General features: G+C 38.8%; 1 protein-coding gene and 2 long non-coding RNA genes across 3 annotated transcripts in view; 1 reads left to right on the top strand and 2 right to left on the bottom strand.

Moving 5' to 3' along the window:
- Positions 1–1,251, bottom strand: part of LOC144638809 (uncharacterized) — an 83,764-nt gene extending 82,513 nt beyond the window's left edge. The window contains exon 1 of the mRNA XM_078498074.1: positions 992–1,251. The gene's annotated coding sequence lies outside the window, so the exon portion shown is untranslated. The remainder of the gene's footprint in view (positions 1–991) is intronic.
- The window catches only part of LOC144638894 (uncharacterized), a 57,482-nt gene extending 49,265 nt beyond the window's left edge, over positions 1–8,217 (top strand). The window contains exon 4 of the long non-coding RNA XR_013568037.1: positions 8,027–8,217. This is a non-coding gene — a long non-coding RNA (uncharacterized LOC144638894). The remainder of the gene's footprint in view (positions 1–8,026) is intronic.
- On the bottom strand, positions 7,284–8,226 carry LOC144638898 (uncharacterized). Its single transcript, XR_013568042.1, has 3 exons — positions 8,142–8,226; positions 7,381–7,838; positions 7,284–7,326 (listed from the first exon to the last, which is right to left on the bottom strand). It is a non-coding gene; the product is annotated as an uncharacterized LOC144638898 (long non-coding RNA).
- Between the last annotated feature and the right edge of the window lie 5,348 nt (positions 8,227–13,574).

The following is a 13,574-nucleotide window of genomic DNA, read 5'->3' as shown; positions in this document are numbered from 1 at the left end:
TGTTTGTATTACATTTTCGGGGGAAAAATCGTCTTGATGATAATATTAGTGCTTGTTGTGTTTCGTTACCGTGTTTGGTAAAGTGTACTGAATTTGAATGTTCACAGTAATGGCAATTCTTGTCCTATTTGGAACGGGCTAGAGACTATCTTAAAGTTTGGTCTCAAACAAACGTTTTAACAGAATTTCTCTATGCTGTTCTTATTTTTTATATAAAAAGTAAAAAAAAAAACTTAACTGTAATATGTTTCATATTTATTCAAGAGAGTAAGAACCGTTGCCCAGGTGCAAACCAAATTACTTTATTATAGGAAATTAACGATACATGTTTTTTTTAAAAATTCTCGTTAATTTTATGCATGTTTAACACGGTACTTAAATGCACGTAAACATAACTTTTCGAAAACTCGCGTTAATTTTATTACGCGTAAATTTTGTTCGCGTTGTTAAAATGCTTCGTTATATTTCTATAATAAGGTAAGTTTGCACTCACCGCTTTCCCAGCCTCGTTCCCAGAGACCTTGGAAACGAGGTTGTTGCTTCCCTTGTGCCGTGTGGAAAGAATACAAAAGTAACAGCGGCAGTTAACAACAGGAACTTTGTCTGCAAGATAAACAAAAAAAAAAACCGCACTGATTTATTTATGACATCTTTGGCACATGCTTTAATCAATTTTACTGAAACGAAAAGTCTGAATTTTTCATTTATATTTTATGAGATCAGGCAGGCAAAGGGGAATGCTTCAAAATTAATCCACTGAGGTTGCGATCAAGTTAGAAAACGTTTTTACAAATACTCAAGCACCATTGCCTGTTAAACCTAATTCAGTCTTGTTAGGGTTAACATTATGCTAAACGATGTGATATGGCGAGCTTTACTCTTGTGCGCTTTAGTAGACGGCATGGATACAAAAACTGAACAGGAACAATTATACGAATTACCAATACAGAGAGAAAATGAGACTCTCAGCAGAACACAACAAAACACCTACCTTTGCAAGTCCTGTGAGATACGTATTCTCCAATAGTTACAAAAGCTAAATCGGTTCCTGTCTTCTTATAACGGAAATCAACTTCGCCAATAATTAAATTTGAATCAAAACTTGGGTCAAACGTTCTGTCCGTACCGCTCTATAGGAAGCCCAAATCGAAATGAAAAAATCCGCATAAGCCTGCATCGATCGGTTGAATGTAAACTTCCTTCAAAATTCACCAAACGCAATTAATTGTTAGAATTTCTAGCCATGACATCACCTTTCAATTTCGACTGGAGTCTTCTCAATCACTGTGACAATAAAAGTATCAAATTTAAGGGAAGTTAAGATAGGCTATTTGACATCTTCAGCACAGTGACTACACACTTACAGCAATATTCTCAATCTCGTCACTGAGTTTGTGTCATAAAGGTGAGTTTGAGCAGTTTGACGTAGCGCTATTTTTGCATATTATCAGAAGCTTATCACCACAACCTTTCTGACCACAAGGGTCTTGGCAATTTTGGTTTCAACTTACGTGAGGAGGAATGATGGGCATATTGTCCCTTGTTGACTGGCAGATTTTCAGTGGATTTTGAAAGTGGTTGCCATATTTAACCTCTAGAGCACTCACTTAAGACCTAAAGGAGTGATTTTGGACCATTTTGGTCAAGAGAATTGACAAAATTCATGCAGGCATAAAACTCATTTATCGCCGCTTTCGTGATCGCCTTGAGCGAATGATGTTTTGAAATAACCAGGTCTACATACGGCACTGAAATCGGCTGAAAACAGCTGTCCGCTTTCACTGGTCGCGAACTCGCGTGCGTCGCGCGCGCGAGCTTTGTGAAAGTTCCCAGCATTCTTTGCAAGGACAGTTTTGCCGCCATCTTGGAGGCGCTTGCGTTAAATCGCTTACTCTAAGGTTAGGAATTTAGCGTGGTTCCTTATTCCTGTTGTCATCCTTTAATCGTAAAAATTATTTACTATTTATCATTACGTGTCATTTTTCTATATTCGCTGTTATTTCACCAACAGCTGGAGGGCTAGAGCTGTGTTCAAGTGTCCATGTGCAAGAAGTGTTCCCTGTCGGCGCGTGTTTGGCAACTCGGAGTGCAGGTAAGCTTTTATGAAGAAAATTTAGATCTAAATTTACTTTATTTAGAGAGCTGACTGTGTTAATAAGGGTTTGTTTCTCTTGTTAAGTGTTTTCCAGGGTAACTTGCCATGTTTGAGAAGTGTCTTTCGAGGCCGCCATAATTGTTGTCTGTTTACAAAGGGGGTAGGGGATAGCGTGCGTTGGGGGGGGGGGGGTCCTTTGGGAATTTGTGTGTAGGAGTGTGAAGGGATCTGATAGGGTTTCTGAAATGTCAGTTATCAGTGGAATTTTTTGTGATTTGTCAGCTGACCATCTCTGAGCCATGAGTAAATTTGGTAGCCTGTGATGTAGCCAGACATGTCACAAAATTCTTTACTTACGGCCGCCTTGTTTGAAATCCCGTTTTAACTCCCATACAAACTCTGTATTTTTACATTCTCGTAAGCAGACATTCCCGTAAGCGGCCGCGGACACTTTCTGAGATTAAGTCTTAGACTTTTTCTTTGTTTTTAAGCTCCCGTAAGCGGACACGCGAAAGAAAATTCTATTAACAACCTCTGTATCTTGTGTTTATCAATCAACTGCACATCGCCGTTCGTCACAATGATTTTAAAGTAATTACAGTACCATATTTCAGTGCTAGTTTTGTCGTCATCCACGTCTGTCCGGTTATTGTTAGCAGGGCAAGCTTCCTTAAGTGGCCATTTATCCCCTACACCTCTAGTGGCCGCTTACGAGAACCATTCGCATAAGCGGCCAGCTCCAGTTACGGACACTTTTTTCGCTTCCCGAGGGTGTTCGCTTACGAGAGCTTCGACTGTACAATTATTGTCCATCTGGACAGTGGCATACAAAAGCTTTGGCAATTCCTCCTTGTTTTGTTGTATGGTAATATTATGATGATGTATATAAGAAACAAAAGACCAGATTGTACCAACCTGCATAAAATCGAACCACAGTGATATACAAATGAAATCCTGGGGGGACGTGGAGGTACATGTAAGGGGTGGGTTACTCCCATATATGAGCTGTTTAGGTACTGTATGTGCCGCTGTGAAGGGTATGGTTTTGAAGCAGTTTAGTCTTGGATATGGGCATAGAAATCATAGAGTTTTGGGCTAGAATAAGGTATCATTTGCCAGGAAAGTGATCAGTGGTTTGAGGTTGAGTTTTAGGTTATTAAGAGCCAAATAAACATATCCCGAAGTCCAAAATTCTAATAGAATTGGAAGAGAAATACATTTAGGCTTTCCTAAATGAAGATAAAATCATTGTGGCAATGTTGTTGACAGATTGTTTTTCATTAAAGACAATTATTGTGATACAGTTTTAAAAAAGCAAGTCTGGGATAGGGATGTAGGGATTTTTGGATTCTACAGTAGTCTAGTATAGGGTTACAAACTAGTGGCGGGGGCCTTGACGCACTTAGAAAAGGTACTGGTACGAGAGTGCATAATTTTAGATGGCAGTGTCGATAAATAAATGATAAAATGGACAAAAGACAATTCCCATCCCGAGTAACGCATCAAGCAAGGAATGCATGTTTTTATCGTTTTGGGAAGTGTAATCGAGCACGCGGTGTGAATTGAGATGTGATTTTTATTTTTTTCTCAGTCGGTAAACTCGCTATGTTGTGCTCGCCTTTTATTAACGTGGCGCGATTAATGATAAATCACTAGACAAAAGACAATTATTCCGAGTAACGCGTCACGCTTAATTGCCTCGAACCGGCCGCGAACCAGTCAGCGTTGTTTTTTGATTGACAGTTTTTTTGAAGTATAGACGAGCACGTGGTGTGAATTGAGATGTGATTTTCCTCGGTCGATAAACTCGCTATGTTGTCAGTGTACGTTAATATAATGAATTTCTCGAGAATAACCGTTGTTGGAATCATTCGCTTTGCCGTGGTTTATGTGTGATACAATCAGAGCAAATTTTCTCAAAAGCAACACCTGTAATACAAGTCTGCAAATTGTAATGTTTGCAATCTTTCATGTGATGGGAGCCTAGATCTTGTGTGACAATCGTTCTTGGAGAACAGATTTTTCTCTTCCGGTGTTACCACAAACTGTCGTGATTGACACATTTTTCGCATTCCGATCGTTCTTAGTGGAAGAACAAAATTTTCAACTTCCGTTTTCTGTTTGCCTTTTATTAACGTGGCGCGAACGCGTAAAACGCAATCCGCTGGTCACTGTCAAGATTAGGGTTGCGGGCCTCTCTTGGGCCCGCAAAAAGGTAAGGGTTGTAGAGTCCCAGCTGCACATCACCACCCAAAAAATAATACAGAGAACCCCTCCCCCCTCTGGTATAATCATCTAAGGTCAGTGTAGAGCAACTTGACATAATAAGAAATTATCATAAGCAATCCTTAATTATTTGTTTTATTTCTTTCATTTCAGATTCTGGCATTGTTCCAAGAGCATGATTGCTGTTAAGCTTGAAACAAAGTCAGCTCAGTGATCTCAGTTTCTCAGGTATGGAAATCTTTTACCTTTTTATTTAAAATAGATACTGCATGCATGTTTGTATTGGTGGCCTACTACATTTCCATGTGCAGTACATAAAGTTTGTTTTTCTACCATGATTGTTTGTGTGGCATCAATAAAAATAATAAAGTTCTTCCACATGGACTGGTGCAAGAAGTCACAGTACATGTATATTAACTAATGCTCACATGAAAACTGTAGTAAGCCACCTTGAGGTAGTAGAACTGTTCAAACGTCAAGAATAAACCATACCTAAAAACTCGCTCTTTTCAAAGATATCAATGAAGTCAACACAAATGCAAGAGAAAATTGGGGGCTTCTTTTAGCTTAGGAGCAGAAAAAATAAAGATGAAATTGGTTACTACGAGCGCCATTTTGCAGTGTTAATGATTAGCGCTCTGCAATCCGAGGTTGATATGACCTCACATTGACAGGGATGTTACATGAATTGGCTTTCCAACATGCGATCATATCTACGCAGGTGGAGCGAAATTTTAGTTAAATACAGCAAATTGTTTTCGTATTTCATCTTCAAATACAATTTGAAAGCATTTACTAAATATATGGCTTTTGTTTAAGCCTTCTAAAGCCCACGAAGAAGCTGTCTTTATCCATTTTCGCAGAATCCAGAGAAAACGCAGCGTGATATCCCAAATGCAATTGCAAAATCTGGCATCGCTACGTGTATCGTATTTGTTCACGCTGCCATGTTTTCTCCAACAGTAATCACAGGGCTCGATCAAGACTAACTTTTTAACTCACTGGTTTATAGGCTAGTGACATGTCAGATTTTACGAGCCACAAGTGATTTTTCACTAGTCAGATTTATTAATTTCTATCAAGGAACTGTTAACTTTTCTGAGTTTTTCACTAGCCAAAGTGGCTAGTAGGAATGCTAAACATGGTAGCCAAAACCTAAAATTTTATTTTAGTAGTCTTTGGCTAGTTGGCACCATTAATCTCGAGCCCTGAATCAGAAAAAATTAATCTGAGTTTTCTCGTACTTTTTCATGCAACAATCACAAAACACATTGTGCATTAAACACATTGAACAGCAGTCTACCCATGAAATAGGTAATTCAATATGGTGTCGCAAATACAATTAAAGCGTTGAATGCACATTACACTGTTTGCATTTGCTATTTCCGCCACCGTAACAGACTGCCTTGAAAGGTACATGTACTTGCAATTTTAAGGTGTAGAATAGTCAGATCTCGGTGAAATTTGCACTACTGTTTATTTGTGTAATGTTGAAAAAAACTGTGTATAAATAACTGGAGTGGACAAGACATTTTTGACAAAATTATGGCTGTTCAAAGTTGAGGCACACACAAAAATAATTAGAACGCTCTTTCTCCAAAAGTATTAATGCCCCCCAGGTATTTCTAGGTAATTGAACGTTTCTATCATAAATCAGCTCCAGTTGAAATTATCTTTGACCTTTCAAAGGAAAGCCGGTAAATGAGCAATTTTTCAAATTCATGAGGCTGCGATTTTACCGCGAATTCACAGCTAAGGTGTGAAAATTGACAACTCGTATATCAATATCCTGAAAGTCCAGGCCTTGGTAAATAAGCCTTTGTAACTTTATTTCAAAAAGATGTTTAACTTTAAAGACAGTACTTTTTAAATTGGACATGTTTTAAGCAGTTCTACTACCTTTGCATGTCTATTCTTCTTACCTACATTGTATTCTGATATTAGATTCTGGGTTCTAGTAATGCTAGTACTGATCTCTGGATGGCGTAACTACTATTCCTTTTGGATAGATTTTTGCTCAATCGGCACATTATCAAGTTGCCCTAAAGCTGAGTTTACATTAGCAATTTTTATAGGACAATTTTTATTTGCTTGTGTAGATTAAAAAAATTGGCCAATTTGTATGTCACAAATATAAATATATTTGTTGACAAGCTGGAATTAATGTTAGCTTGTATATGACAAAATATGTGTTGTCAATTGAAAAAAAAACTGCTCATCTAGATGACGTGTCACATAAAAATATGTGGAAAATATTGTGTCAGCATATGTGGCCCCAATCCCCCACTGGGGACTGTGCATGCATATCTCTGCTGTCCAAGGTCATTACTGGCGCACTAAACTTTGGACTGCTGACAAATAATAATTTTTAGTGTTTTCTACACAATCAAATAATTATACAGTCAGGTATTTGTCACATAGAAATTTCATGTTCAAACCCAGCTTAAGCTAACAGTTTGTTGCTGCTTATTTATATGCACTAGGCACAAGATAATCATTTTGTCTGAATTTATTATTTCTTCTTTACAAACAGGTGGAGGCAGGCTGTCTCAGGACCAGGAGATGATTATCATCCATTAGAATAATTTATTCCAGTTGATGAATTCATTACAATCCAGGAGTCAGGTAAACACTTGTGTTCTTATGCATTGATCAAATCCAAACTTAACCTGGTTCCTTCAAGGGCATCCCTGCAGAGCATTGTAGCCCAGGAAACAGTCAGGTTTTTTTAAAGATCAGGGAAATTTCAGGGGTAATTATGGTATTGATCCAAAAAAATTGGAAAATCCATAGAAAGGTAAAATTATTATTAAAATTTCCTTTTTTTTCTTCACAGTAACAACTTACTCTAAACTACTGTAACATCATTTGACTGACAAACACTACATCAAAATAGCTGACTCCAGTGTCTGCAACAAAAACATGACCACAACCAATACTATCGCTTGTGGAATACTTTCTTCACGTGCTTGACAAAGCTATTACTGACACACATTTGACTAAACCTTAACTGAAATACTCTGAACTACTGTAACATCATTTGACTGAAAACACTACACATTCAAAACTAGCTGACTCCAGATGTACTGCAACACAATAACATGACCACAGCCAATGCCATTGCCTTGTGGCACTTTCTTCATGTGCTTGACAAACCTTTTACTGACACAAATTTGACTAAACCTTAACTGGAATAAATCTCTCTATGACTTCTCATCACTCTATGACTTCTTCTCAAATCTAGTACCAAAAACCAATTTTTCCCACACTGCCCCTCCCCCCACTCCTTCTTTGCCCAGGTTAAGAAAGTTTGGATTTGATCATTGCATTGCATGACGTAAACCAAGTTCTGCTTTTGACCACAACCCAGACATGCTTTGTAATATGATATTTTTTTGAAATATAACTGTCAGCTTATCAAAATTTTCAAACATTTTGAAAGTGGATGCATTATGTTCATATCGGTTTGTATTCTACATCATACCTAATTATCATTTACTGTATTTCCTCTGTTAACCTTCATAGGGGCTTCACTGTATTAAAAAAGTTCTAAATTTGATACCGAGGGGACAACCTCGTTCCTAGGGTCTCTGGGAACGAGGTTGCCGAGGGGAAACTTTTCAGAGGGTTCCACATGACTGTATTAGGGGAAAAATTGATAGAGTTAAAAATAGATTGGCATCAGGGTTTGGGAGACCCTGGTAGTTTGCAAATTCGCTGCCCATACCCCTCTCCCCCACCCCCACGGGCAACTCTCAGATATAATCCAACCAAGAATTGATAGGAAGAAAAAATAGGCTGGTATGGGGGTTTGGGAGACCTTAGTAGGTTGCAAGTTCGCTGCCAATACCCCCCTCCTCCCCACTGGTGCCCCCAGTTAAAATCCAAACACTAATTATCAAGGATGAAAAATTGATGGACATGGGGGTAGGGATAAAAAATATGTTAGCGTGGGGGTTAGGGAGACCTTAGTAGATTGCAATTTTGCTGCTAATACCACCCCCTCCCCCCCCCCCCCCCCCGCCAACCCACCGGTGCCCCCACATCAAATGCAAACAAGAATTGATAGAGATGAAAAATAGATTGGTATAGGGGTACGAATAAAAAATAGATTGGCATGGGGGTTGGGGAGAGCTAAGTAGATTGCAGGTTCGCTGCAAAAGTTAATACACCCAACCCTCTCTCTCTGCCTCTCTCACCCCCACTGCTACCTCTCAGTTGAAATTTAAACAAGAATTGATAATGATAAAAAATAGATCAGCATGGTGGCAGTGATGAAAAATTTTGATTAGCATGGGGGGGGGGGGGTGATGAAAAAAAGATTAGAATGGGGGAGGGATTAAAATAGACTAGCAGCCCTCTCCTCTCCTCCCCTTTGGCATCCCCCAGATCAAATCCAAACAAGAATTGATAGAGATGAAAAATAGATTGGCATGGTGGTACCGATGATTAGCTTGGGGGGGGGGGGGATGAAAAATAGATTAGCATGGGGGAGGGATTAAAATAGACTAGCAGCCCTCTCCTCTCCTCCCCTTTGGCACCCCCCACATCAAATCCAAACAAGAATTGATAGGGATAAAAAATAGATTAGCATGGTGGTACCGATGATTAGCTTGGGGGGCGGGGATAAAAATAGGTTAGCATGGGGGAGGGATTAAAATAGACTAGCAGCCCTCTCCTCTCCTCCCCTTTGGCATCCCCCAGATCAAATCCAAACAAGAATTGATAGGGATGAAAAATAGATTGGCATGGTGGTACCGATGATTAGCTTGGGGGGGGGGGGGATGAAAAATAGATTAGCATGGGGGAGGGATTAAAATAGACTAGCAGCCCTCTTCTCTCCTCCCCTTTGACATCCCCCAGATCAAATCCAAACAAGAATTGATAGGGATGAAAAATAGATTGGCATGGTGGTACCGATGATTAGCTTGGGGGGGGGGGGGATGAAAAATAGATTAGCATGGGGGAGGGATTAAAATAGACTAGCAGCCCTCTCCTCTCCTCCCCTTTGGCACCCCCCAGATCAAATCCAAACAAGAATTGATAGGGATGAAAAATAGATTGGCATGGGGGTACCGATGATTAGCATGGGGGCGGGTATGAAAAATAGATTAGCATGGGGGAGGGATGAAAATAGATTGGCATGGGGGTACCGATGATTAGCATGGGGGCGGGTATGAAAAATAGATTAGCATGGGGGAGGGATGAAAATAGATTGGCATGGGGGTACCGATGATTAGCATGGGGGCGGGTATGAAAAATAGATTAGCATGGGGGAGGAATGAAAATAGATTGGCATGGTGGTACCGATGATTAGCATGGGGGCGGGTATGAAAAATAGATTAGCATGGGGGAGGGATTAAAATAGACTAGCAGCCCTCTCCTCTCCTCCCCTTTGGCCCCCCCCCCCCCCAGATCAAATCCAGACAAGAATTGATAGGGATGAAAAATAGATTGGCATGGGGGTACCGATGATTAGCATGGGGGCGGGTATGAAAAATAGATTAGCATGGGGGAGGGATGAAAATAGACTAGCAGCCCTCTCCTCTCCTCCCCTTTGGCACCCCCCAGATCAAATCCAGACAGGAATTGATAGGGATGAAAAATAGATTGGCTTTAGGGAGAAATGAAAAAAATGATTGGCATGGGGGCTGGTAAGACCTTAGTAGATTGCAAGTTTGCTACTTATACACCCCCCCCCCCCCCAACCCCACTGGGACCCCCCAGATCAAATCCAAATGAGAATTGATTAAGGGATAAAAAAAAAAAAGATTGGCATAGGTGTAGGGATGAAAAATAGAATGGCGTGGGGGCTGGGGAGACCAAAGTAAATTGCAATTCCCCTCCCCGCTCTTCCCGCACCCCCAGATCAAATCCAAAGAAGAATTGATAGGAAATAGATATGCATGGGGGCTGGGGAGACCTTGGCAGGTTGCAATTTCTCTCCTTATACCCCTCTCGCCCCCCACTGGCACCCTGCAGATTAAATCCAAACAAGAATTGGTAAGCATAAAAAAAATAGGTTGACATGGGATGAGGGATGTAAAATAGTTTGGCATGGAGGTTGGGACTACCTTGGTATAAAGCAATACCCCTCCCCCCTCACCCCTACTGGCACTGCCCAGATCAAATCCTAAGGAAAATTGATAGGGATGAAAAATAGATTGGCGTGGGGGTTAGGGGGACCTTATTAGGTTGCATGTTCTGTGCCCACACCCCTCTTCCCCTCCCCCACTGGCACCTGAGATCAAATCCAAATAAGAATTGATAGGGATGAAAAATAGGTTGACAATGGGATGAGGGACCCCCTGAGAAATAGTGAAATTGGATAGGTTGTTTGTTGTGGGGCTTAATAGAGGTGGAGGCTACATTGAGGAAATACAGTAATTGTGGTTAAAAAAAAAACTAAAAAGTAGATAAAATTTTCGTTTGTTGTCTTTTGTTATTTATTTTTGAGCAACTTCTTCATCATCAATTACTTTGAAAAGAGAATATAAATTTGTTCTAATTAAAATAAAGATGGCAGCCAAAAAATACTTTTTAGGTTCTTTTGAATTGAAATGAAAACTATGCAGTTCAGTTCCTTACATAAATTATTTCAAACATTACTGTCAGAAAGTCAAGAATATTGCTTGGCAAATTTACCTGTAAAACCGAGCAGACTGCATGTCAATTAAGCATCTGGCTGTTTATGTCTGCCTATCGATCTTTTTCTAACTATCGAGCACATGGTTCTCTAGACAACTTAAATATAATTGAAGGTTTGACCTTTATGCACTAAAAATTACAGTTCTTAGCAATTCTTAGTTGCTTAAAATTTTTATTCCAAAAATAATGTTTGCTATCTTTTTCTGTGTACATAATTCATGTTACTCAAAGGTCCTATCCACTTTCGAAATTGATTTTTTTTTTCATGTGCGTCTTATGTCTGTTTGGCTATATGCATGTCTGTGGTTCTTGTAGTTACTATACAGTGGCCCATGTGTACAAATATGACTTCTAAATTCCTTAACACTTATACCTTCAGCTTGAGTTTCAAAAAGTTTTGAAATTTTTCCCAAAGAATGCAAATTCGGGAGCAAGGTACTTTTGAACAATTTTGCTAGAACTACTAAAATGAGTTTTTGTTTCTTTAGTGTTTTGATTCTCCTTCCGTTTAAAGTTCTATTTTTTAATGTTTCACTAAATTCTCATTACATGTACTTCAAAATGTGCTTTATTGACTAACTCGTGCAGAAAATAAATTTGTCTTTTCCCTGCGCTACATGTTTTCAATAGTTTTTAAGGGAGGTTTTTTTTTTTCAAGCCAAGAATGTCAAATCTTTAATACTTCAAAGAAATTTTCGTTTTTATTCCTGCTAAATTCTCTTTACTCAATTAAATGAATTATTGATGAACTCATGCCAAAAGAAAGCACAGAGAAAGCAAACAAAACAACCAAGTTTGTTATTCAACAGAGGAATTTCAAACAGACATTGTTTAAAACTTTTATCAGAGATTTAGCTAAAATTACCAGTATTTTTTGGTAATTTTTGCTGAAGGTATCTGTGTAAAGTGATTTAAAGAATTGATATTTTTGTCTTTATTCAATTAAGCTAAAATTTCCCAAATTATTTAATAAATTCTCAAGAACTAACCAGAAACTCAATAGAATATTTATGTCTAATTTTGGCTTAAGTTTTGTAAATTCTATTTCGACGAACATGGGCCATTGTACAAAAGCAATGTCTGTTATATCTCTTAAACACAAAGTCGCATTATAAAAGGTGTTGCCTTCTCTAGTCTTGTATACAGTTAATTCTTTAGTTAATATTTGCAGATTGGCTGCAAAATTGAAAAAAAAAACAACAATTCTTTGCATCTTGAAAATTACTATCAACAAACATTTCCCCTTTTTGTCGTGTCAGTCTTTTTTCGGTAACACTATTTGTAGTGCGCCTTTTTGTTTATTACCTCATTTTATTGTTATATTTGTAAGCTACAAAAGGTGCTTAGCTGCTCAGATTGAAAATTGTTTTTTTTTTTCGGATTATTTGTTTCTGTATTATTTTATCGATTGAAGCGTCAAAATGTCAAACAGGATTGGCATTTTAAGATAAGATATCAAAAGCGCAATTTTGATATTAACTTGCGCGCGTGTTTTTGTGTGTGTAAATTAGCATGTTTTCGCACGATTTTTTGTTAAGAGAAACAGTGAATTGTACAGCGCAAATTTATATCTTTTTCAAGCATGCAGTGTTAGGCTATAGTCCCTGAAAAAGCTGCTTATATTTTCTCAATTTAAATCGACGATCCTAATTTGGTAGTTTTATTCTATGCGTTATCATTTCAATCGATTCTCTTGCCATGTGCGTTCAGCCAAATTTAGCGTGACATGGCGTTGTGTGACAGTTGAAAATTTGAATCCGGGGAGGGCAGTTATATTAAAACTTCACTTCAATCTTGAGCAACTTAGTACAGTTTGTAACTTGTAAATACAACAGCAAAACACGGTAGAGGTAACGTGAAGCTTTTAAAACAGACATTGCTTATTTTAATTGTTGTATTTTTAAAAGCAGAACTTGGTTTGTAGTCCTGTTATATGGTGTAATCTTTCATGCAACTGGTCTCGCAATATTCTCGGAGGCGGTGTGACAAGTGTGTTCCGTGAAACATTGCGCTGTGTAACATGCCGCGCAGAAGACAAAATTGTTACGAGACAGTTTGCTCCAGCGGTTGAAGAAAGTTGAATTAAGTTTTTCTTTCTGCAGCCGTTGAAGCGTCTTGTTTTGTAAGGGTTTAACTTTTGCGCGGCATGTTACACGGTTCAATGTTTCATTTAACTTGTCACGCCGTCTTCGAAAAGATTGCGGGACAAGTTGCGTGACAGATAACACTGTATAGCAGGACTTTGTCATGAACACAAGTGTTTACCTGGTTTGTTAGGGTGGATTGCTGGTAAAAACGATAACACAAAAACTGCTTCTTTGTCTCTTTATTTTCGTTTTATTGTGTTTAAAAAAATAAAAATCTAGCCGATCTTGTCCCTGCTTATCGGGTTGTTTTCACTCTGCTCTGAGCTAAAGTGTTTCTTCTGTTCCTCATTAATATTCCAACTTTAAAATCCTGGTTTGTTTACCTGATCCGCCATCTTTGATGTCGGCACTTGACGCACTTTAATGATATGGCCGTTTGCTCCCAAGTGGAGATGGCATAATGAGGGGAGGTGAGAGTTTGCTCCCCATGCCTTCTCGGTTTCACCCAACTACGTCAT

This window comes from Oculina patagonica, chromosome 14 (assembly GCF_052425735.1).
Source record: "Oculina patagonica isolate OP01 chromosome 14, crgOcupat, whole genome shotgun sequence".
NCBI lineage: Eukaryota > Metazoa > Cnidaria > Anthozoa > Scleractinia > Oculinidae > Oculina > Oculina patagonica.
This window is presented reverse-complemented; position numbering and strand designations above follow the sequence as displayed.